This window comes from Ranitomeya variabilis, chromosome 3, assembly GCF_051348905.1.
Source record: "Ranitomeya variabilis isolate aRanVar5 chromosome 3, aRanVar5.hap1, whole genome shotgun sequence".
NCBI lineage: Eukaryota > Metazoa > Chordata > Amphibia > Anura > Dendrobatidae > Ranitomeya > Ranitomeya variabilis.
In genome coordinates this window covers 376,597,635-376,619,852 of record NC_135234.1, presented here as the reverse complement: position 1 = coordinate 376,619,852, position 22,218 = coordinate 376,597,635, and the positions used below count along the sequence as shown (strand labels likewise).

The 22,218-nt window shown below is 44.9% G+C and overlaps 2 non-coding genes and 11 pseudogenes across 2 annotated transcripts; all 13 read left to right on the top strand.

Annotated features, from left to right (window-relative positions):
• Positions 1-16,548: 16,548 nt before the first annotated feature.
• Positions 16,549-16,724, top strand: LOC143759256 (U2 spliceosomal RNA; annotated as a pseudogene).
• Positions 16,725-16,901: 177 nt separating this feature from the next.
• LOC143759453 (U2 spliceosomal RNA) lies at positions 16,902-17,077 on the top strand (annotated as a pseudogene).
• A 177-nt stretch (positions 17,078-17,254) lies between these two features.
• Positions 17,255-17,442, top strand: LOC143761374 (U2 spliceosomal RNA). The gene has a single exon (XR_013212263.1). It is a non-coding gene; the product is annotated as a U2 spliceosomal RNA (small nuclear RNA).
• Positions 17,443-17,607: 165 nt separating this feature from the next.
• On the top strand, positions 17,608-17,783 carry LOC143760231 (U2 spliceosomal RNA; annotated as a pseudogene).
• A 177-nt stretch (positions 17,784-17,960) lies between these two features.
• On the top strand, positions 17,961-18,136 carry LOC143762886 (U2 spliceosomal RNA; annotated as a pseudogene).
• Positions 18,137-18,313: 177 nt separating this feature from the next.
• Positions 18,314-18,489, top strand: LOC143818811 (U2 spliceosomal RNA; annotated as a pseudogene).
• Positions 18,490-18,666: 177 nt separating this feature from the next.
• On the top strand, positions 18,667-18,844 carry LOC143762346 (U2 spliceosomal RNA; annotated as a pseudogene).
• Positions 18,845-19,019: 175 nt separating this feature from the next.
• LOC143762991 (U2 spliceosomal RNA) lies at positions 19,020-19,206 on the top strand. The gene has a single exon (XR_013212295.1). It is a non-coding gene; the product is annotated as a U2 spliceosomal RNA (small nuclear RNA).
• A 165-nt stretch (positions 19,207-19,371) lies between these two features.
• On the top strand, positions 19,372-19,547 carry LOC143763046 (U2 spliceosomal RNA; annotated as a pseudogene).
• A 177-nt stretch (positions 19,548-19,724) lies between these two features.
• On the top strand, positions 19,725-19,900 carry LOC143760492 (U2 spliceosomal RNA; annotated as a pseudogene).
• A 177-nt stretch (positions 19,901-20,077) lies between these two features.
• Positions 20,078-20,253, top strand: LOC143762883 (U2 spliceosomal RNA; annotated as a pseudogene).
• Positions 20,254-20,430: 177 nt separating this feature from the next.
• LOC143762434 (U2 spliceosomal RNA) lies at positions 20,431-20,606 on the top strand (annotated as a pseudogene).
• Positions 20,607-20,783: 177 nt separating this feature from the next.
• Positions 20,784-20,959, top strand: LOC143762945 (U2 spliceosomal RNA; annotated as a pseudogene).
• The last annotated feature ends 1,259 nt before the right edge of the window (positions 20,960-22,218 follow it).

Below are 22,218 nucleotides of genomic sequence, written 5' to 3'. Positions count from 1 at the left end.
GGACCGTACACGGGCGCCCCAATAAGTGAGTGCTGTCAGCCAACTTCTTTTTTTTCTGAACCCCAGAGCAGAGACTCAGAGGCCCGGTACCGGGTACCCCTCGGCCCTGCGGCAGTGGGGGCGCTACATAAGGACTGTAGGTTAGAGCTGTTATAGAATCACCAGATAGAGATAATAGAAGCTCCAGGTTAGAGGTAACAAGAGAATCCTTTCTCCAGCTCTGCAGCACATGTGAGATCTAAGATGGCACGGAGTACAAAACAGGAAAAGAAGGAAGAAGATAGGAGGAGCTAAAGACAGAAAGGTATTGTGGGAAAGTACCATAACAAATATTACAATGTAGTACGGCAATGGCCAGTAGATGGCAGCAAAGTATAACAAATACAATAAATGATAGAACTGAGTATATTACCATTACATAAATATCCATGTATGGCTGAAAGTCTATCTGAATAAATTGAACAGCACAGTCATCACAAAAAAACATTCAATGTAACGTTTTTTTTTGTGCGACGGGTCCGCCATTTTTTACCGCACATGCGCGGCCGAAACCCTGCCCCCTCCTTCACGCTCATCACAATGGGCAGCGGATGCGTTGTAAAACTGCATCTGCTGCCCACGTTGTGCTAAATTTAGCACAACGTCCGTCGGTACGTCGGGCCGACGGAAGTGTGAAAGTAGCCTTAGTTACCAAATTCAGAGATTTATGTATCACAAGCAGTTGGAACTGTTTGTTGGATTTTGAGAATTAAATAAATCTACCGCCACCAAATTGTTATCCTTGCTTAAACTAGCACAATCATTGTGGAGACAGGCCAAGAATCGAGTAGGTTTTACTCATGTTATAGATGAAATGCCAATATGGGGGAATCCATATTTCTTGACATTGATCGAACATCCATCTGCCCTTTTCTGGAAGGCAGGAAATGTTAGTTCATTGAAACTTATTTACGAAGAAAATGTATTAATGTCATTTGAGCAGGTGCAACTTAAATTCCAGATTCCGAGGTCTGAGTTCTTCAGGTATCCTCAGCTCATGGCGGCGCTTCAGTCCCATTTGTGCAATCTGAGTACTAGCAGATCTATTTCAACATTTCCTTAATAGGTATTCTTAAATCTTTAGAGTCCACAAGGTCTTATATACAATTTATATACATATACAGTTAGGTCCATATATATTTGGACAGACACAACATTTTTCTAATTTTGGTTATAGACATTACCACAATGAATTTTAAACAAAACAATTCAGATGCAGTTGAAGTTCAGACTTTCAGCTTTCATTTGAGGGTATCCACAATAAAATTGGATGAAGGGTTTAGGAGTTTCAGCTCCTTAACATGTGCGACCCTGTTTTTAAAGGGACCAAAAGTAATTGGACAATTGACTCCAAGGCTATTTCATGAACAGGTGTGGGCAATCCCTTCGTTATGTCATTCTCAATTAAGCAGATAAAAGGCCTGGAGTTGATTTGAGATGTGGTGCTTGCATTTGGAAGGTTTTGCTGTGAAGTAAACATGCGGTCAAAGGAGCTCTCCATGCAAGTGAAACAAGCCATCCTTAAGCTGCGAAAACAGAAAAAAACAAGCCGAGAAATTGCTACAATATTAAGAGTGGCAAAATCTACAGTTTGGTACATCCTGAGAAAGAAAGAAAGCACTGGTGAACTCATCAATGCAAAAAGACCTGGGCGTCCACGGAAGACAACAGTGGTGGAGGATAGAAGAATAATCTCCATGGTGAAGAGAAACCCCTTCACAACAGCCATCCAAGTGAACAACACTCTCCAGGAGGTAGGCGTATCAATATCCAAATCTACCATAAAGAGAAGACTGCATGAAAGTAAATACAGAGGGTTCACTGCACGGTGCAAGCCACTCATAAGCATCAAGAATAAAAAGGCTAGACTGGACTTTGCTAAAAAACATCTAAAAAAGCCAGCACAGTTCTGGAAGAACATTCTTTGGACAGATGAAACCATGATCAACCTCTACCAGAATGATGGAAAGAGAAATGTATGGCGAAGGCGTGGTACAGCTCATGATCCAAAGCATACCACATCATCTGTAAAACACGGCGGAGGCAGTGTGATGGCTTGGGCATGCATGGCTGCCAGTGGCACTGGGTCACTAGTGTTTATTGATGATGTGACACAGGACAGAAGCAGCCGAATGAATTCTGAGGTATTCAGAGCCACACTGTGTGCTCAGATCCAGCCAAATGCAGCCAAACTGATTGGTCGTCGTTTCATCCTACAGATAGACAATGACCCAAAACATGAAGCCAAAGCAACCCAGGAGTTAATTAAATCAAAGAAGTGGAATATTCTTGAATGGCCAAGTCAGTCACCTGATCTCAACCCAATTGAGCATGCATTTCACTTGTTAAAGACTAAACTTCAGACAGAAAGGCCCACAAACAAACAGCAACTGAAAACCACCGCAGTGAAGGCCTGGCAGAGCATCAAAAAGGAGGAAACACAGTGTCTGGTGATGTCCATGAGTTCAAGACTTCAGGCAGTCATTGCCAACAAAGGGTTTTCAACCAAGTACTAGAAATGAACATTTTATTTAAAATTATTGAATCTGTCCAATTACTTTTGGTCCTTTTAAAAACAGGGTGGCACATGTTAAGGAGCTGAAACTCTTAAACCCTTCATCCGATTTTAATGTGGATACCCTCAAATGAAAGCTGAAAGTCTGAACTTCAACTGCATCTGAATTGTTTTGTTTAAAATTCATTGTGGTAATGTTTATAACCAAAACTAGAAAAATGTTGTCTCTGTCCAAATATATATGGACCTAACTGTATACTATCAACAAACTCGGATCTAAATCCACTGATTGTGAGGGATAGATGGAGACTCTTGATTCCTAATATTCAAGAGGAGGAATGGAAGGCGATTCTGGAGTCTTCTACTGTGGTTTACCCTTATGCCAATAACAAAATGATTCAACGCTATATTATCCATCAGTCATATCTTACGCCTCTCAAGTTATTCTGAATGGGGCGGTCTCCCACTTTGGAATGTCTGCGGTGACATACCCCGGATGCAGACTTTGTACATATGATTTGGGCTTGCCCAATTGTTTCATCCTTTTTGAGTGAGATGACTACTCTTTTTTGCAAATTGTCTCTTCAGAGAGGAAGAGGACTAGAACTCTAGTGCCACCTATAGGAAGTAGCAGTCCTAGAAGTCAATGTCGACCATTTAGGCTAAGTGCACACGTTGCAGAATTGCCGCAGAAATTTCCGCGGCAATTCTGCAGCTCCTGCCACGGGTATATCGCATGCGGAATTGGCATGCATATTCCCGCAGAAAACTAGCATTTTGCAAGCATAATTAGCTTGCAGAATGCTAGCATTTTCCAAGCTATCTGTAACATCGCTTGGAAAACTGATTGACAGGTTGGTCACACTTGTCAAACATAGTGTTTGACAAGTGTGACCAACTTTTTACTATTGATGCTGCCTATGCTGCATCAATAGTAGCAGATAGAATGTTAAAAATAATAAAACAAATTAAAAAAATGGTTATACTCACCTTCCGCAAACAGCCGATCTCAGCGGCTTCCGTTCCTATAGATGGTGTGTGTGCAGGACCTTCGATGACGTCGCGGTCACGTGACCGCGACGTCATCGCGGTCATGTGACTGCTACATCATCGCAGGTCCTTCACACACAGCATCTATAGGAACGGAAGCGGCCACGTGCACTGCTGAGAGGCGGGAAGGCTCCAGGGCCATCAGAGGGTGAGTATATCACGATTTTTTATTTTAATTCTTTTTTTTAACAATTATATGGTGCCCAGTCCGTGGAGGAGAGTCTCCTCTCCTCCACCCTGGGTACCAACCGCACATGATCTGCTTACTTTGCGCATGGTGGGCATAGCCCCATGCGGGAAGTAAGCAGATCAATGCATTCCTAGGTGTGCAGAATCCCCGCGATTCCGCTAATTTAATGAACATGCTGCATTTTTTCCTGGAATGCGATTCCGCTCAGGAAAAAAATGCAGCATGTGCACAAAAAATGCGGATTGCATTCTATTAAATAGGATGCTTAATGTGAGCGTTTTTTTAGCGGTTTTATAGCGTTTTTATAGCGAAAAAACGCGAAAAAAATGCGAAAAATCTGCTACGTGTGCACATAGCCTTAAAGAGCCTTGTCACATGACTTGGGATAAAAGTCTGCAAATTGAGATTCTGGTTTTGGCTTTTATCCTAAATCATGTGACTGCTCGTTAAAGGGTTGAGAGTGACTTCTAGAATTGCTACTGCCTATAGGTGGCACTAGAGTTCTAGTCCTCTTCCTCTTTGAAGAGACAATTAGCATATTTCTCAGAAGAGCATTGTGGCTTAAAAGACACCTCATCTCGGCATGCTTGACATGTCACTCTCCTCAAGGAGAAACAATACCCATGGATACTAGTTAATTCAGTAATCTCGAATAAAAAAAACAGTCTACCAAAAGAGAGGATGTCCATTAAAATTTTCTAGGATTTGGGACTTTTGGAATTAGCCATATCGCACAATCTCTACTCGTGGGTAAAGTTACAAAAGTTCGGAAATTTCTTGATTTGATGGGTGAATGGGACAGGGAGACGCTTGACATGGAGATGAAGTATATATGCGTATGGGTATGTACCAATTTATTACAAAAAACGAACTTGTGGATATAACCTCTAGTACCACACTCCCTTCTAGCTGGAGTGCCCATAGCACCCCAAGGGGGAGAAAACCAAGGGAGCAAAAACTCCCAAGCATATACGTGTTAACAATCAACGAGAATCTATATGTATAAAATCTACATGACAACAAATTTATCACAAAAGGTAAACTTTATCTAATATATAAAGCTGAATGTGTGTATGTGTGTATGTATGTATGTATGTGTGTGTGTTTGTCCGGGATTAGCATCTGAACCGTCGCAGCTACAGCCACAAAATTTTGCACAGTCACACGTCTGGACCCCGAGAGCGTCATAGGCTATGTTGTGAGGTGAAATTTTAACCCCGCGCTTTCCAATTCACCAAACAATTTTGCCGCTATCTACATAATGGGGAAAAAATGAAAGGAAAAGTGTTGGAGGCAAATTAACAGCTGCCAGATGTGAACAAGGGGGACTTAAAGAATGACAGCGATGGCGCCAAAGAGTATATACTGTACAGTTGCTAAGGTGGGGCCCCAACATGGGATAATCACCACACCATCACGGGGATATGAACACACACACAAAATGCGCCACACACTACCACGTGCTCGAACACATATACCACCGTCAGCGCACATTTCCCCACACATACACCAACCTCGCCACATCAAAGTCGAAACACAAAAGTCGCCGCTCAAAACTCGCCACGCGCAAAACTCTCCACATGCAAAACTCGCCACACGTGAAAAACTCGCCACATGGAAAACTCGCCACATGCAAAACTTGCACACGCGGAAAAATTGCCACATGCACAAAAGTTGCAACACATGCAAAAGTTGCCTCACACAAAACTTGCACATACTCAAAAGGCACCACACATAGAACTCGCCACGTGCAAAACTCGCCATGCGCAAAACTTGCTGCACACAACTTGCTACACTAACCTGTCACATGCAACTCGACACACAAAAAGTTGCTACATGCATGTCGCCACACAAAACTCATCTCACAAAAGTCGCTACATGCATGTCGCCACACGCAACTCAACACACACAACTTGACACATGAAACTCGCCCTAAAACACACACAAGTCTGGTGTTATCCTTCAAAAATAAAAATCTGATTAATAAGCAGACAAACTACAAGAGCAACAAATGTACCATATAGGAATCCGGCAGCTGTCAGTCACATGACCAGTCTATTATGTGTATGTGTGAGCTAATATATACTGCCAGGGGGTGGGCTTCCTGTAGGCTGGGGATTTATCAGGCTGCCAATTTAGCTTACAAATACTGAGGTAAAAATACTGACCAAATAACGTGTGAACGAGGTCTAATACAGGAGGAGATGACATACAGATATATACTATATACAGGAGGATATGACATACAGGTATATACTATATACAGGAGGAGATGACACACAGGTATATACTATATACAGGAGGAGATGACACACAGATATATACTATATACAGGAGAGATGACACACAGGTATATACTATATACAGGAGAGATGACACACAGGTATAAAGTATATACAGGAGGAGATGACATACAGGTATATACTATATACAGGAGGAGATGACACACAGGTATATACTATTTACAGGGGAGATGACACACAGGTATATACTATATACAGGAGGAGATGACACACAGATATATACTATATACAGGAGAGATGACACACAGGTATATACTATATAGAGGAGGAGATGACATACAGGTACATACTACATACAGGAGGAGATGACATACAGGTATATACTATATACAGGAGGAGATGACACACAGGTATATACTATATACAGGAACAGATTACCTACAGGTATATAGTATATACAGGAGGAGATGACATACAGGTATATGCTATGTATAGGAGGAGATGACATACAGGTATATACTATATACAGGAGGAGATGACACACAGATATATACTATATATAGGTGAGATGACACACAGGTATATACTATATACAGGAGATTACATACAGGTATATCTAATATATAAAGCTAAATGTGTGTATGTATGTATGTGTGTATGTCCGGGATTGGCATCTGCACCGTCGCAGCTACAGCCACAAAATTTTGCACAGTCACACGTCTGGACCCCGAGAGCGTCATAGGCTATGTTGTGAGGTGAAATTTTAACCCCGCGCGTTCCAATTCACCAAACAATTTTGCCCCTATCTACATAATGGGGAAAAAGTGAAGGGAAAAGTGTTGGAGGAAAATTGACAGCTGCCAGATGTGAACAATGGGGACTTAAAGAATGAGAGCGATGGCGCCAAAGAGTATATACCGTACAGTTGCTAAGGTGGGGCCCCGACATGGGATACTCACCACACACGGGGATATGAACACACACACAAAATGCGCCACACACTACCACGTGCTTGAACACATATACCACCCTCAGCACACATTTCACCACACACACACCAACCTCGCCACATAAAAGTCGAAACACAAAAGTCACCACTCAAAACTCGCCACGCGCAAAACTCGCTACATGCAAAACTAGGCTCACGCAAAACTCGCCACACGTGCAAAACTCACCTCATGGAAAACTCACCTCATGCAAAACTTGCACACACAGAAAAATTGCCCCATGTACAAAAGTTGCACCACATGCAAAAGTTGCCTCACACAAAACTTGCACATACTCAAAACGCACCACACGTAAAACTCGCCACACGCAAAACTCGCCATGCACAAATCTTGCTGCACACAACTTGCTACACTAACCTGTCACATGCAAATCGACACAAAAAGTTGCTACACGCATGTCACCACACAAAACTCATCTCACAAAAGTCGCTACATGCATGTCGCCACACGCAACTCAGCACACACAACTTGACACATGAAACTCGCCCTAAAACACACAGAAGTCTGGTATTATCCTTCAAAAATAAAAATCTGATTAATAAGCAGACAAACTACAAGAGCAACAATTGTACCATATAGGAAATACGGCAGCTGTCAGTCACATGACCTGTCTATTATGTGTATGTGTGAGCTAATATATACTGCCAGGGGGGAGGGCTTCCTGTTGGCTGGGGATTTATCAGGCTGCCTATAGCAACCAATCACAGCTCAGCTTCTATTTTGCTACAGTTAATTAATCTGAGCTCTGATTGGTTAATATAGGCAACAAAGACATTCTCAGTATAACAAAGCTAATATATGTTAAGAAATGCTTCTATTAGCTTAGTTTTTGCCTTTTAATAATTACATTTCTATCTATTTGTTTTGTGGTTTTTGTGTGCAGAATAAATTTTTGTTAACACATTCTATTTTGCTAACACCAGTCATTAACCCGGGCGAAGCCGGGTAGTACAGCTAGTTCCAAATATAACATCAATAGAAAACATGATATATCAAGATGGGGATAAGGTGAATGACTACACTGGAAAATGACCACATGTAAACACAATCATATATATCTGACATGGAGGGTGCCAACCAGCGGCAATGTAAAGTAATAATAGTCCAAATATATAAAACGGCATCCGAATGCTGATAAATGTAAGGGGCAGGAATGGTCACAAAAGTCCCAGTGACCAATTGACTCATGAGGAACACTCTATCCTTGCTCCATACATATTAATCTATATTGCACAAATGCCCATAAGGTGCCACTGACTATTAAAGTGCCTAAGTGGCATGCCGCAATTAAAGCTTACCCATATGTGTGCTGGCATACGGTCAGACTCCAGTGAAAAGCCCCGACGTGCGTTTCGCGTGATGTGCTTCCTCGGGGGGCTGTGTGAGTACTGATAATCCTGGGCTTATATAAGGCCATGTTGTAAAAAACATTAATTAATGGAGCGGTGAATACGGCGCACAAGAAGTGGTTATCCCACCAGTACCGCCCTCCTTCCGGCCATCTCGGCAGTGTCCAGATCGGGGGAAATCTCGCATGACGTCAGAGGAGCTGGACGTCGCCGTGAGTAGATGCCTTAGGGGTGCGGCCTGCACCGGAGTCCACTGCGCGTGCGCACCACCGCAGCGGCCATTTTGGAAAAGGGAAGAACTGCTGGAAACTTAAAAACAGGTACCGTACAAACTATAAAAGGAGAGGGAACCCTGCACTATGCGCAATCTACTCTGGACAGCTACAGTATGCATATATGTTATTACAGCCTTATTAAAAAGGGGGGCAAAGTTCAAAGACAACGACATAGCCAAGTCAGTTCTTCACATCTAGTAGTCAGACCATAGCGTCCATTGTACATTGCTGCCAAAAGTGTCTCCACTGCTTCTCCTTTTGTTAGGTTGCATACATATTACCTGCCACTGGGGTCACTACGTCCAGGCGCCATTGTGAAAGGATGGATATATATAAATAAGCCAATACCTATATACAAAAGACCACTAAAAAGAAAGCAAGAAAAACAAACAATGTAAATACAACATGAAAGAATAAAAATAATAAAAACAATCAATAGAGAGACAGGGGACAATCAAATCATAGGAATGGAACAAAGGACAACTTCTCATTAAGGCCATTTGGGGCCATAGTCCCCAGCGAGACTATCCACCGACATTCTATTTTCGCTAGTGTCCTCTTAAGGTCGCCACCCCGGATGCCAGCGTGGACCCTATCAATGCCACGAACTTTCAAGGCATCTGGGTTGCAGTCATGTTTTGCCTTAAAATGTCTCGGGATCGTCTTGAGTTCCGAGGCATCTGTCACCTCCTTTGCAGCCACAATGTCCCTAACATGTTCACGGACCCTGACACGGAGTTCACGAGAGGTGAGGCCTACGTAGATTAAATTACAGGTGCAGGTGGCGTAGTATACCACGAATGTGGTACTACATGAGATATAACTCATAATTCGATACTCCCTACCCCCACCCGCTGCCGAAAAAGTGGTCGCCCGTATAATGTTTCTGCAGGCTTTGCAGGAGCCGCATGGGAAACAGCCCCTCCTTGGAGGTCCTGAACCAAAAATTCGAAGAGGAGCCGTACTGTAGTGGCTCCGCACTAGTTGATCCTTAATACTTCTGCCTCGCCTCGCCGTGAGGAGAGGATGATCAGGTAAGATTTTATTAAGGATTGGTTCAGTTTTTAGCACCGACCAGTGCCTCTGTAGGACCTCCCTGATATCATCCCACTTGTTGTTAAAAGTGGAAATGAATCTCAGTGGTTGCTCCTTTTTACTGGGAGCAGGTACTGAGGTCCCACAGAGCAGCCGGTCTCTAGAGGTGCATTTGGCACGAAAATATCCCCTTTTGATGGTTCTTCCACTGTACCCCCAATCCCGGAAGCAATCAAACAGGTCCCGGGCCTGGCCCTCAAAGACCCCATCTGTGGAGCAAATCCGTTTCATTCTAAGAAACTGGCCCACAGGTATAGCACGTATTGTGGACCTTGTATGTGCAGAGGTGGAGTGTAGCAATGCTTTCACAGATGTCTCTTTTCTAAACACATCAGTTTGAATCACCCCATCCTCACATCTACAGATCTTAATGTCCAAAAAATCTATACTTTCTGCGGCCACTCTATGCGTAAGGCGGATGTTCCGACCGTTCTGATTTAGTCCACGGATGAAGTCCAGGAGGCCAAGCTCGGGACCCTGCCAAATTAACAAAACGTCATCAATATAACGATACCAGCACTGCACATGGGAAGCGGCGCATGCGCCCCCACCAAAAATCTCCCTCTCCCATAATCTGAGAAAGAGATTAGCGTACGAAGGCGCACACGCCGCGCCCATGGCAGTGCCGCGGTTCTGTAAAAAATATCGATCCTTAAATGTAAAAAAATTATGTGTCAAAACAAAATGAAGAAGCTCCAGGATCAGGGTGCACAGTGGAGGGCCCAGATTACTCATATTCAAAAAGAACTCAACAGCCTCCAACCCATCAGTGTGCTTTATACACGTGTATAAGGATTCAACATCAACTGTTGCAAAAATCATATCTGGCTCTAAAGTTAGGCCATCAAGTTTCCTCAGGACGTCCATAGTGTCTCTGACATAGGAGGGGAGTGACTCCACTAAAGGGTGCAGATAGTATTCAATAAATTTGCATACAGGGTCACAAAGTCCTCCTATGCCAGAGACAATAGGACGCCCCGGGGGTTCCAACGGATCCTTATGGACCTTCGGCAGCAGGTAGAAGGTAGGGACAACCGGATATTCTACCATAAGACCTTTAAACACCTTTTTAGTTATGATCCCCCGTGTCAGGGCCCGATCCAAGATCTCATACAAAGCACCCGAGAAACTCAGCAATGGATTACTGGTAAGGGGTGTGTATGATTCTCGATCCCTCAATTGTCGGAAGGCCTCCCTCTCATACTTAACTGTTGGCCAGACCACCACGTTCCCCCCCTTATCTGCCGGCTTTATCACGACATCGTGCATAGACCCCAGTTCTTTAAGGGCCCTGCGTTGTACTGCTGTCAAGTTGTCACCCCTCTTATCATTAGAAATTTTCCTAAAATCCTCCAGTACTAATTTGTTAAAAATATCAATCTGGGGGCACAAAGAGAAGGGGGGAAATGTGGTACATCTCGGCGCAACAGAAGCGGGGAAGGTACCTGTGGCTGGAGACTCGTTTTCTGCTGCAAGCTCTTCTAACGCTACTAGTGCCTCTTGTTCCAAAGTTGTATCAGGATTAAAGGTATCGAGTGGTCTAGCAAGCAGTTTCCGCAGGATGACCTTCCTCAAAAATAGCTGCGTGTCTTTCATAGCTGTGAAATAATGAGTTGACACATGAGTCTTAAAGTAATTTCGGGATGGTATTTTAATAGGGTTTTCAGCTGACCGTGAAGTTCCCTATTGTATCTTCTTGCTATCTAGTAAGCGGACCTCGCTTTGCTGAACCTACCTTCATACTGCGTATGTCTTTTCCTCTGAACTCACCGTCAATATATGTGGGGGGCTTCTGTCTCCTTTTTGGGGGAATTTCCCTAGAGGTAAGCCAGGTCTGTCTTTTCCTCTATTAGGGTTAGTTAGTCCTCCGGCTGGCGCTAGGCTTCTAGGGATAAAACGTAGGTACGCCACCCGGCCACTGTTAGTTGTGTGGTAGGTTTAGCTCACGGTCAGCTCGAGATTCCATCACCCAGGAGCTAGTCTGTAGTTTAAGTTCTCTGACGTTCCCTTGCCATTGGGAACCATGACAGTATGGCCGGCCAAGGGTTAAAACCGTTGGCAGAAGAAAGGAGAGAAAAAGAAGTCTGCAGATTTTTTTTTTTTTTTTTCTTCTGAGCTTGCTTTTTAGTTGACTCAGTTGCATTTCTGCTCTAATTGCAGCCTTTCTCTCTCTCTCTCGTTCTAATCCTTGAATGGCTCTGATCTCACCTGATTAAAATGGATCCTCAGATTTTGGCTACAGGTTTGAATAATCTTGCTACGAAGGTTCAAAATTTACAGGATTTTGTTATTCATGCTCCTATATCTGAACCTAGAATTCCTATACCAGAATTTTTCTCCGGGGATAGATCTCGTTTCCTGAATTTCAAAAATAATTGTAAATTATTTCTTTCCCTGAGATCTCGTTCCGCTGGAGATCCCGCACAGCAGGTTAAGATAGTAATTTCCTTGCTGTGGGGTGACCCTCAAAACTGGGCATTTGCATTGGCACCCGGGGATCCTGCATTGCTCAATGTGGATGCGTTTTTTCTGGCTTTGGGGTTGCTTTATGAGGAACCTAACTTAGAGATTCAGGCTGAAAAAGCCTTGATGGCCCTATCTCAAGGGCAAGATGAAGCTGAAATATACTGCCAAAAATTTCGTAAATGGTCTGTGCTTACTCAGTGGAATGAGTGCGCCCTGGCGGCGAATTTCAGAGAGGGTCTCTCTGTTGCCATTAAAGATGTTATGGTGGGGTTCCCTGCACCTACAGGTCTGAATGAGTCCATGACAATGGCTATTCAGATTGATTGGCGTTTGCGGGAGCGCAAACCTGTGCACCATTTGGCGGTGTCTTCTGAGAAGGCTCCAGAAAATATGCAATGTGATAGAATTCTGTCCAGAAGCGAACGGCAGAATTTTAAGCGAAAGAATGGGTTGTGCTTCTATTGTGGTGATTCAACTCATGTTATATCAGCATGCTCTAAACGTACAAAAAAGGTTGATAAGTCTATTTCAATTTGCACTTTACAGTCTAAGTTTATTCTGTCTGTGACCTTGATTTGTTCATTATCGTCAATTACCGCGGATGCCTATGTCGACTCTGGCGCCGCTTTGAGTTTAATGGATTGGTCCTTTGCCAGGCGCTGTGGGTTTGATCTAGAGCCTCTGGAAGTTCCTATACCTCTGAAGGGTATTGACTCTACACCATTGGCTAGTAATAAACCACAATACTGGACACAAGTGACTATGCGTATGAATCCAGACCATCAGGAGATGATTCGCTTCCTTGTGTTGTACAATCTACATGACGTTTTGGTGCTCAGATTACCATGGTTACAATCTCATAACCCAGTCCTTGACTGGAAAGCTATGTCTGTGTTAAGCTGGGGATGTCAGGGGGCTCATGGGGACGTACCTTTGGTTTCCATTTCGTCATCTATTCCCTCTGAGATTCCGGAATTTTTGTCTGATTATCGTGATGTTTTTGAGGAGCCTAAGCTTGGTTCACTACCTCCTCACAGAGATTGCGATTGTACCATAGATCTGATTCCGGGCAGTAAATTTCCAAAGGGTCGTTTATTTAATCTATCTGTGCCTGAACATGCTGCTATGCGAGAATATATTAAGGAGTCCCTGGAAAAGGGACATATTCGTCCTTCTTCATCTCCCTTAGGAGCCGTTTTTTTCTTTGTATCTAAAAAAGATGGCTCTTTGAGGCCGTGTATTGATTATCGACTCTTGAATAAAATTACAGTCAAATATCAGTATCCTCTGCCACTGCTGACTGATTTGTTTGCTCAAATAAAGGGGGCTAAGTGGTTCTCTAAGATTGATCTCCGTGGGGCGTATAATTTGGTGCGAATTAAGCAGGGGGATGAGTGGAAAACCGCATTTAATACGCCCGAGGGCCATTTTGAGTATTTAGTAATGCCTTTTGGTCTTTCAAATGCCCCTTCAGTCTTTCAGTCCTTTATGCATGACATTTTCCGTGAATATTTGGATAAATTTATGATCGTGTATCTGGATGATATTTTGATTTTTTCGGATGACTGGGATTCTCATGTCCAACAGGTCAGGAGGGTTTTTCAGGTTTTGCGGGCTAATTCCTTGTGTGTGAAGGGTTCTAAGTGTATTTTTGGGGTTCCAAAGATTTCTTTTTTGGGCTACATTTTTTCCCCCTCTTCCATTGAGATGGATCCTGTCAAGGTTCGGGCTATTTGTGATTGGACGCAACCTTCTTCTCTTAAGAGCCTTCAGAAATTTTTGGGCTTTGCTAATTTTTATCGTCAATTTATAACTGGTTTTTCTGATGTTGCTAAACCTTTGACTGATTTGACCAAAGAGGGTGCTGATGTTGCTGATTGGTCCCCTGCTGCTGTGGAGGCCTTTCGGGAGCTTAAGCGCCGCTTTTCTTCCGCCCCTGTGTTGCGTCAGCCTGATGTTACTCTTCCTTTTCAGGTTGAGGTCGATGCTTCCGAGATCGGAGCTGGGGCGGTCTTGTCGCAGAAAAGTTCCGACTGCTCCGTGATGAGACCTTGTGCGTTCTTTTCTCGAAAATTTTCGCCCGCCTAGCGAAATTATGATATTGGTAATCGGGAGCTTTTGGCTATGAAGTGGGCTTTTGAGGAGTGGCGTCATTTGCTTGAGGGGGCTAGACATCAGGTGGTGGTATTGACCGATCACAAGAATTTGATTTATCTTGAGTCTGCCAGGCGCCTGAATCCTAGACAGGCGCGCTGGTTGTTGTTTTTCTCTCGGTTTAATTTTGTGGTCTCATACTTACCAGGTTCTAAAAATGTGAAGGCGGATGCCCTTTCTAGGAGTTTTGAGCCTGATTCCCCTGGTGATTCTGAACCTACAGGTATCCTTAAGGATGGGGTGATATTATCTGCTGTTTCCCCAGACCTGCGACGGGCTTTGCAGGAGTTTCAGGCGGATAGACCTGAAGAGGCCTTGGACTCACATCTCTATGGATTTTATTTCTGATCTCCCTGTTTCTCAGAAAATGTCTGTCATTTGGGTGGTGTGTGACCGTTTTTCAAAGATGGTCCATTTGGTGCCCTTGCCTAAGTTGCCTTCCTCATCCTTGTTGGTTCCTCTGTTTTTTCAAAATGTGGTTCGCTTGCATGGTATTCCGGAGAATATCGTTTCTGACAGGGGGACCCAGTTCGTGTCTAGATTTTGGCGGGCGTTCTGTGCTAGGATGGGCATTGATTTGTCTTTTTCGTCTGCGTTCCATCCTCAGACTAATGGCCAGACTGAGCGAACTAATCAGACCTTGGAGACTTATTTGAGGTGTTTTGTGTCTGCGGATCAGGATGACTGGGTTGCTTTTTTGCCGTTGGCGGAGTTTGCCCTCAATAATCGGGCTAGTTCTGCCACTTTGGTTTCTCCTTTCTTTTGCAATTCGGGGTTTCATCCTCGTTTTTCTTCCGGTCAGGTGGAGTCTTCGGATTGTCCTGGAGTGGATACTGTGGTGGATAGGTTGCATCGGATTTGGGGACAGGTGGTGGACAATTTGGAGTTGTCCCAGGAGAAGACTCGGCATTTTGCTAACCGCCGTCGTCGTGTTGGTCCTCGTCTTCGTGTTGGGGACTTGGTGTGGTTGTCTTCTTGTTTTGTCCCTATGAGGGTTTCTTCTCCTAAGTTTAAGCCTCGGTTCATCGGCCCGTATAAGATTTTGGAGATTCTTAACCCCGTGTCCTTTCGATTGGACCTCCCAACATCTTTTTCTATCCATAATGTCTTTCATCGGTCATTATTGCGCAGGTATGAGGTACCGGTTGTGCCTTCCGTTGAGCCTCCCGCTCCGGTGTTGGTTGAGGGTGAATTGGAGTACGTTGTGGAGAAGATCTTGGACTCCCGTGTTTCCAGACGGAAACTTCAGTATCTGGTCAAGTGGAAGGGCTACGGTCAGGAGGATAATTCTTGGGTGACAGCCTCTGATGTTCATGCCTCTGATTTGGTCCGTGCCTTTCATAGGGCTCATCCTGATCGCCCTGGTGGTTCTTGTGAGGGTTCGGTGCCCCCTCCTTGAGGGGGGGTACTGTTGTGAATTTGGTTTTTGGGCTTCCCCGGTGGTCACTGGTGGTACTGGACTTGTGTGCTTCACTTTCTCTGTTCACCTGTTTCCATCAGGATATGGGTGTATCCTATTTAGCCTTGCTGCTCAATTTTTCTAGTGCCGGCCATCAATGTAATCAGAGCCTTTCTGTTGCATGTTCCTGCTTCTAGACTACTATCAGCTAAGTTGGACTCTTAGTCCTAAGTTTGTTTTGCATTTTTGTTCCAGTTCACAGTAATGTTATTTTTCTGTAGCTGGAAGCTCTTGTGGGCCGAAATTGCCACTCCGGTGTCATGAGTTGACACATGAGTCTTAAAGTAATTTCGGGATGGTATTTTAATAGGGTTTTCAGCTGACCGTGAAGTTCCCTATTGTATCTTCTTGCTATCTAGTAAGCGGACCTCGCTTTGCTGAACCTACCTTCATACTGCGTATGTCTTTTCCTCTGAACTCACCGTCAATATATGTGGGGGGCTTCTGTCTCCTTTTTGGGGGAATTTCCCTAGAGGTAAGCCAGGTCTGTCTTTTCCTCTATTAGGGTTAGTTAGTCCTCCGGCTGGCGCTAGGCGTCTAGGGATAAAACGTAGGTACGCCACCCGGCCACTGTTAGTTGTGTGGTAGGTTTAGCTCACGGTCAGCTCGAGATTCCATCACCCAGGAGCTAGTCTGTAGTTTAAGTTCTCTGACGTTCCCTTGCCATTGGGAACCATGACACCTAAGTGGCAAACCATTTCTGATCATCACTTCTCGGCCAAATGGCTCAAGATCAAGCGTAGTGTCTGTTCTTATCTGATACGTCCCCTATTTGGGGACCATATATTAAACGGATTTTTGGAATAGGGAGCTGGAAATGGAGCTTGCTTCGTCGCACGGAACCTTCACGTGCTGTCACAATGGGGATGGAGGGTGTGGTTATGCAGATTCAAAATGCGTTGTGCACAGCTTGAACACACGCACACCGCAGAACTGTCATCGACAGAGCTTCCAGAGTTTCTGGAAAATGTCTTCCCTGCGGCAATCTTTTGCTATGTCTCCACAGTGGGTTTCGGTTGTAGGCCTTGGTGCGGCCCAAGTGGCAAACCATTTCTGATCATCGCTTCTTGGCCAAATGGCTCAAGATCAAGCGTAGTGTCTGTTCTTATCTGATACGTCCCCTATTTGGGGACCATATATTAAATAGATTTTTGGAATAGGGAGCTGGAAATGGAGCTTGCTTTGTCGCACGGAACCTTCACGTGCTGTCACAATGGGGATGGAAGGTGTAATTATGCAGATTCAAAACGCGTTGTGCACAGCTTGAACACACGCACACCGCAGAACTGTCATCTACAGAACTTCCAGAGTTTCTGGAAAATGTCTTCCCTGCGGCAATCTTTTGCTATGTCTCCACAGTGGGTTTCGGTTTTAGGCCTTGGTGCGGCCCAAGTGGCAAACCATTTCTGATCATCGCTTCTCGGCCAAATGGCTCAAGATCAAGCGTAGTGTCTGTTCTTATCTGATACGTCCCCTATTTGGGGACCATATATTAAATGGATTTTTGGAATAGGGAGCTGGAAATGGAGCTTGCTTTGTGACACGGAACCTTCACGTGCTGTCACAATGGGGATGGAGGGTGTGGTTATGCAGATTCAAAACGCGTTGTGCACAGCTTGAACACACGCACACCGCAGAACTGTCATCGACAGAGCTTCCAGAGTTTCTGGAAAATGTCTTCCCTGCGGCAATCTTTTGCTATGTCTCCACAGTGGGTTTCGGTTGTAGGCCTTGGTGCGGCCCAAGTGGCAAACCATTTCTGATCATCGCTTCTCGGCCAAATGGCTCAAGATCAAGCGTAGTGTCTGTTCTTATCTGATACGTCCCCCATTTGGGGACCATATATTAAATAGATTTTTGGAATAGGGAGCTGGAAATGGAGCTTGCTTTGTCGCACGGAACCTTCATGTGCTGTCACAATGGGGATGGAGGGTGTGGTTATGCAGATTCAAAACGCGTTGTGCACAGCTTGAACACAAGCACACCGCAGAACTGTCATCGACAGAGCTTCCAGAGTTTCTGGAAAATGTCTTCCCTGCGGCCATCTTTTGCTATGTCTCCACAGTGGGTTTCGGTTGTAGGCCTTGGTGCGGCCCAAGTGGCAAACCATTTCTTATCATCGCTTCTCGGCCAAATGGCTCAAGATCAAGCGTAGTGTCTGTTCTTATCTGATACGTCCCCTATTTTGGGACCATATATTAAATGGATTTTTGGAATAGGGAGCTGGAAATGGAGCTTGCTTTGTCACACGGAACCTTCACGTGCTGTCACAATGGGGATGGAGGGTGTGGTTATGCAGATTAAAAATGCGTTGTGCACAGCTTGAACACACGCACACCGCAGAACTGTCATCTACAGAACTTCCAGAGTTTCTGGAAAATGTCTTCCCTGCGGCAATCTTTTGCTATGTCTCCACAGTGGGTTTCGGTTGTAGGCCTTGGTGTGGCCTAAGTGGCAAATCATTTCTGATCATCGCTTCTCGGCCAAATGGCTCAAGATCAAGCGTAGTGTCTGTTCTTATCTGATACGTCCCCTATTTGGGGACCATATATTAAATGGATTTTTGGAATACGGAGCTGGAAATGGAGCTTGCTTCGTCGCACGGAACCTTCACGTGCTGTCACAATGGGGATGGAGGGTGTGGTTATGCAGATTCAAAACGCGTTGTGCACAGCTTGAACACACGCACACCGCAGAACTGTCATCGACAGAGCTTCCAGAGTTTCTGGAAAATGTCTTCCCTGCGGCAATCTTTTGCTATGTCTCCACAGTGGGTTTCGGTTGTAGGCCTTGGTGCGGCCCAAGTGGCAAACCATTTCTGATCATCGCTTCTTGGCCAAATGGCTCAAGATCAAGCGTAGTGTCTGTTCTTATCTGATACGTCCCCTATTTGGGGACCATATATTAAATAGATTTTTGGAATAGGGAGCTGGAAATGGAGCTTGCTTTGTCGCACGGAACCTTCACGTGCTGTCACAATGGGGATGGAGGGTGTAATTATGCAGATTCAAAACGCGTTGTGCACAGCTTGAACACACGCACACCGCAGAACTGTCATCTACAGAACTTCCAGAGTTTCTGGAAAATGTCTTCCCTGCAGCAATCTTTTGCTATGTCTCCACAGTGGGTTTCGGTTTTAGGCCTTGGTGCGGCCCAAGTGGCAAACCATTTCTGATCATCGCTTCTCGGCCAAATGGCTCAAGATCAAGCGTAGTGTCTGTTCTTATCTGATACGTCCCCTATTTGGGACCATATATTAAATGGATTTTTGGAATAGGGAGCTGGAAATGGAGCTTGCTTTGTGACACGGAACCTTCACGTGCTGTCACAATGGGGATGGAGGGTGTGGTTATGCAGATTCAAAACGCGTTGTGCACAGCTTGAACACAAGCACACCGCAGAACTGTCATCGACAGAGCTTCCAGAGTTTCTGGAAAATGTCTTTCCTGCGGCAATCTTTTGCTATGTCTCCACAGTGGGTTTCGGTTGTAGGCCTTGGTGCGGCCCAAGTGGCAAACCATTTCTTATCATCGCTTCTCGGCCAAATGGCTCAAGATCAAGCGTTGTGTCTGTTCTTATCTGATACGTCCCCTATTTTGGGACCATATATTAAATGGATTTTTGGAATAGGGAGCTGGAAATGGAGCTTGCTTTGTCACACGGAACCTTCACGTGCTGTCACAATGGGGATGGAGGGTGTGGTTATGCAGATTCAAAACGCGTTGTGCACAGCTTGAACACACGCACACCGCAGAACTGTCATCTACAGAACTTCCAGAGTTTCTGGAAAATGTCTTCCCTGCGGCAATCTTTTGCTATGTCTCCACAGTGGGTTTCGGTTGTAGGCCTTGGTGCGGCCCAAGTGGCAAACCATTTCTGATCATCGCTTCTCGGCCAAATGGCTCAAGATCAAGCGTAGTGTCTGTTCTTATCTGATACGTCCCCTATTTGGGGACCATATGTTAAATAGATTTTTGGAATAGGGAGCTGGAAATGGAGCTTGCTTTGTCGCACGGAACCTTCACGTGCTGTCACAATGGGGATGGAGGGTGTGGTTATGCAGATTCAAAACGCGTTGTGCACAGCTTGAACACACGCACACCGCAGAACTGTCATCAACAGAGCTTCCAGAGTTTCTGGAAAATGTCTTCCCTGCGGCCATCTTTTGCTATGTCTCCACAGTGGGTTTCGGTTGTAGGCCTTGGTGCGGCCCAAGTGGCAAACCATTTCTTATCATCGCTTCTCGGCCAAATGGCTCAAGATCAAGCGTAGTGTCTGTTCTTATCTGATACGTCCCCTATTTTGGGACCATATATTAAATGGATTTTTGGAATAGGGAGCTGGAAATGGAGCTTGCTTTGTCACACGGAACCTTCACGTGCTGTCACAATGGGGATGGAGGGTGTGGTTATGCAGATTCAAAACGCGTTGTGCACAGCTTGAACACACGCACACCGCAGAACTGTCATCTACAGAACTTCCAGAGTTTCTGGAAAATGTCTTCCCTGCGGCAATCTTTTGCTATGTCTCCACAGTTGGTTTCGTTTGTAGGCCTTGGTGCGGCCCAAGTGGCAAACCATTTCTGATCATCGCTTCTCGGCCAAATGGCTCAAGATCAAGCGTAGTGTCTGTTCTTATCTGATACGTCCCCTATTTGTGGACCATATATTAAATAGATTTTTGGAACAGGGAGCTGGAAATGGAGCTTGCTTTGTCGCACGGAACCTTCACGTGCTGTCACAATGGGGATGGAGGGTGTGGTTATGCAGATTCAAAACGCATTGTGCACAGCTTGAACACACGCACACCGCAGAACTGTCATCGACAGAGCTTCCAGAGTTTCTGGAAAATGTCTTCCCTGCGGCAATCTTTTGCTATGTCTCCACAGTGGGTTTCGGTTGTAGGCCTTGGTGCGGCCCAAGTGGCAAACCATTTCTGATCATCGCTTCTTGGCCAAATGTCTCAAGATCAAGCGTAGTGTCTGTTCTTATCTGATACGTCCCCTATTTGGGGACCATATATTAAATAGATTTTTGGAATAGGGAGCTGGAAATGGAGCTTGCTTTGTCGCACGGAACCTTCACGTGCTGTCACAATGGGGATGGAGGGTGTGGTTATGCAGATTCAAACCGCGTTGTGCACAGCTTGAACACATGCACACCGCAGAACTGTCATCTACAGAGCTTCCAGAGTTTCTGGAAAATGTCTTCCCTGCGGCAATCTTTTGCTATGTCTCCACAGTGGGTTTCGGTTGTAGGCCTTGGTGCGGCCCAAGTGGCAAACCATTTCTGTTCATCAAGTCAGAAAAATCACTGCACTCGTATGCTTTTTAGATGCATAAATTGAAAAGTTTATTCAAATTGAAGAGAGTAAGATACTAGGCGAATTGACGTTTCGGCCAACCCGTGGCCTTGTTCACAAAAGCCGCTGTAACAAGCAAAGAAACAAAAAAATATTTACAAACAGATAAACATATACATATATACAAATATACATAAGAGAGCAAAGAATCCATATCAAAAGTCGATGAGCTGTCGATGGGTATACTATGTAACGACCAAACGGTAACGTATTCTGCACAACTGAAATATACAGAAAAGGCGGACTGTACAGGAAGAGGGAAGAAGACCATAACATTTGCAAACAACGGTACTGGAGGAAGAACATACCCTGTTGAATTTCTCTTGCATATAAAGAAGAATCCTTCGGCGTTAAATCCAGATCCCCGGCCGGTCATGTGACCGGAAGTGCCAGGGGACGCCGGCGCCTGCGCAGAAGCAGCGCTTCTGCTGCTGAGGAGTGTAACCTGGCGCTTGCGCACAGAAGCCCCATGCTAGGCGCCTATGTACAGCGCCTGCGTCTCAAGTGTGACGCCTGTACTGTGTCGGGCAGAACGCTCGTGTGTGTTAGTTGGAGGGAGCGCCCAGGCGTGATGTTATGTGACGCCTGTACCGTGTCGGGCAGAACGCTCGTGCGTGTTCGTTGGAAGGGGAGCGCCCAGGCGTGATGTTATGTGGTCCCATACTTGAGTTAGTCCGACGCCCATGTATACCCCTCTATTTGGAGTGCAGTGAACTGGAGGAAGAGATCTCGTACCTAGGTGTCTCCATGGTCATGGATGTTAATGACATATATAAGGGTGCCTGTAAGTGTGCCTAAAAAGAAATGATGACTTGTCTGGTTGAATCATGTCTCAAAGACCAGGGAGAAAAAGGGTTAGACAATAACGGACCATCTTATGGGTACACACCAAGGCCCACAGTACCATTAATATATAAAACATAAATACACTGAAATGCCCTAAATAATGGTAGGAGTCCAAACGAAATAAGAAAAGAAAAGAAATGAAATAACGGAAATAAAAAGAAGAAATGAA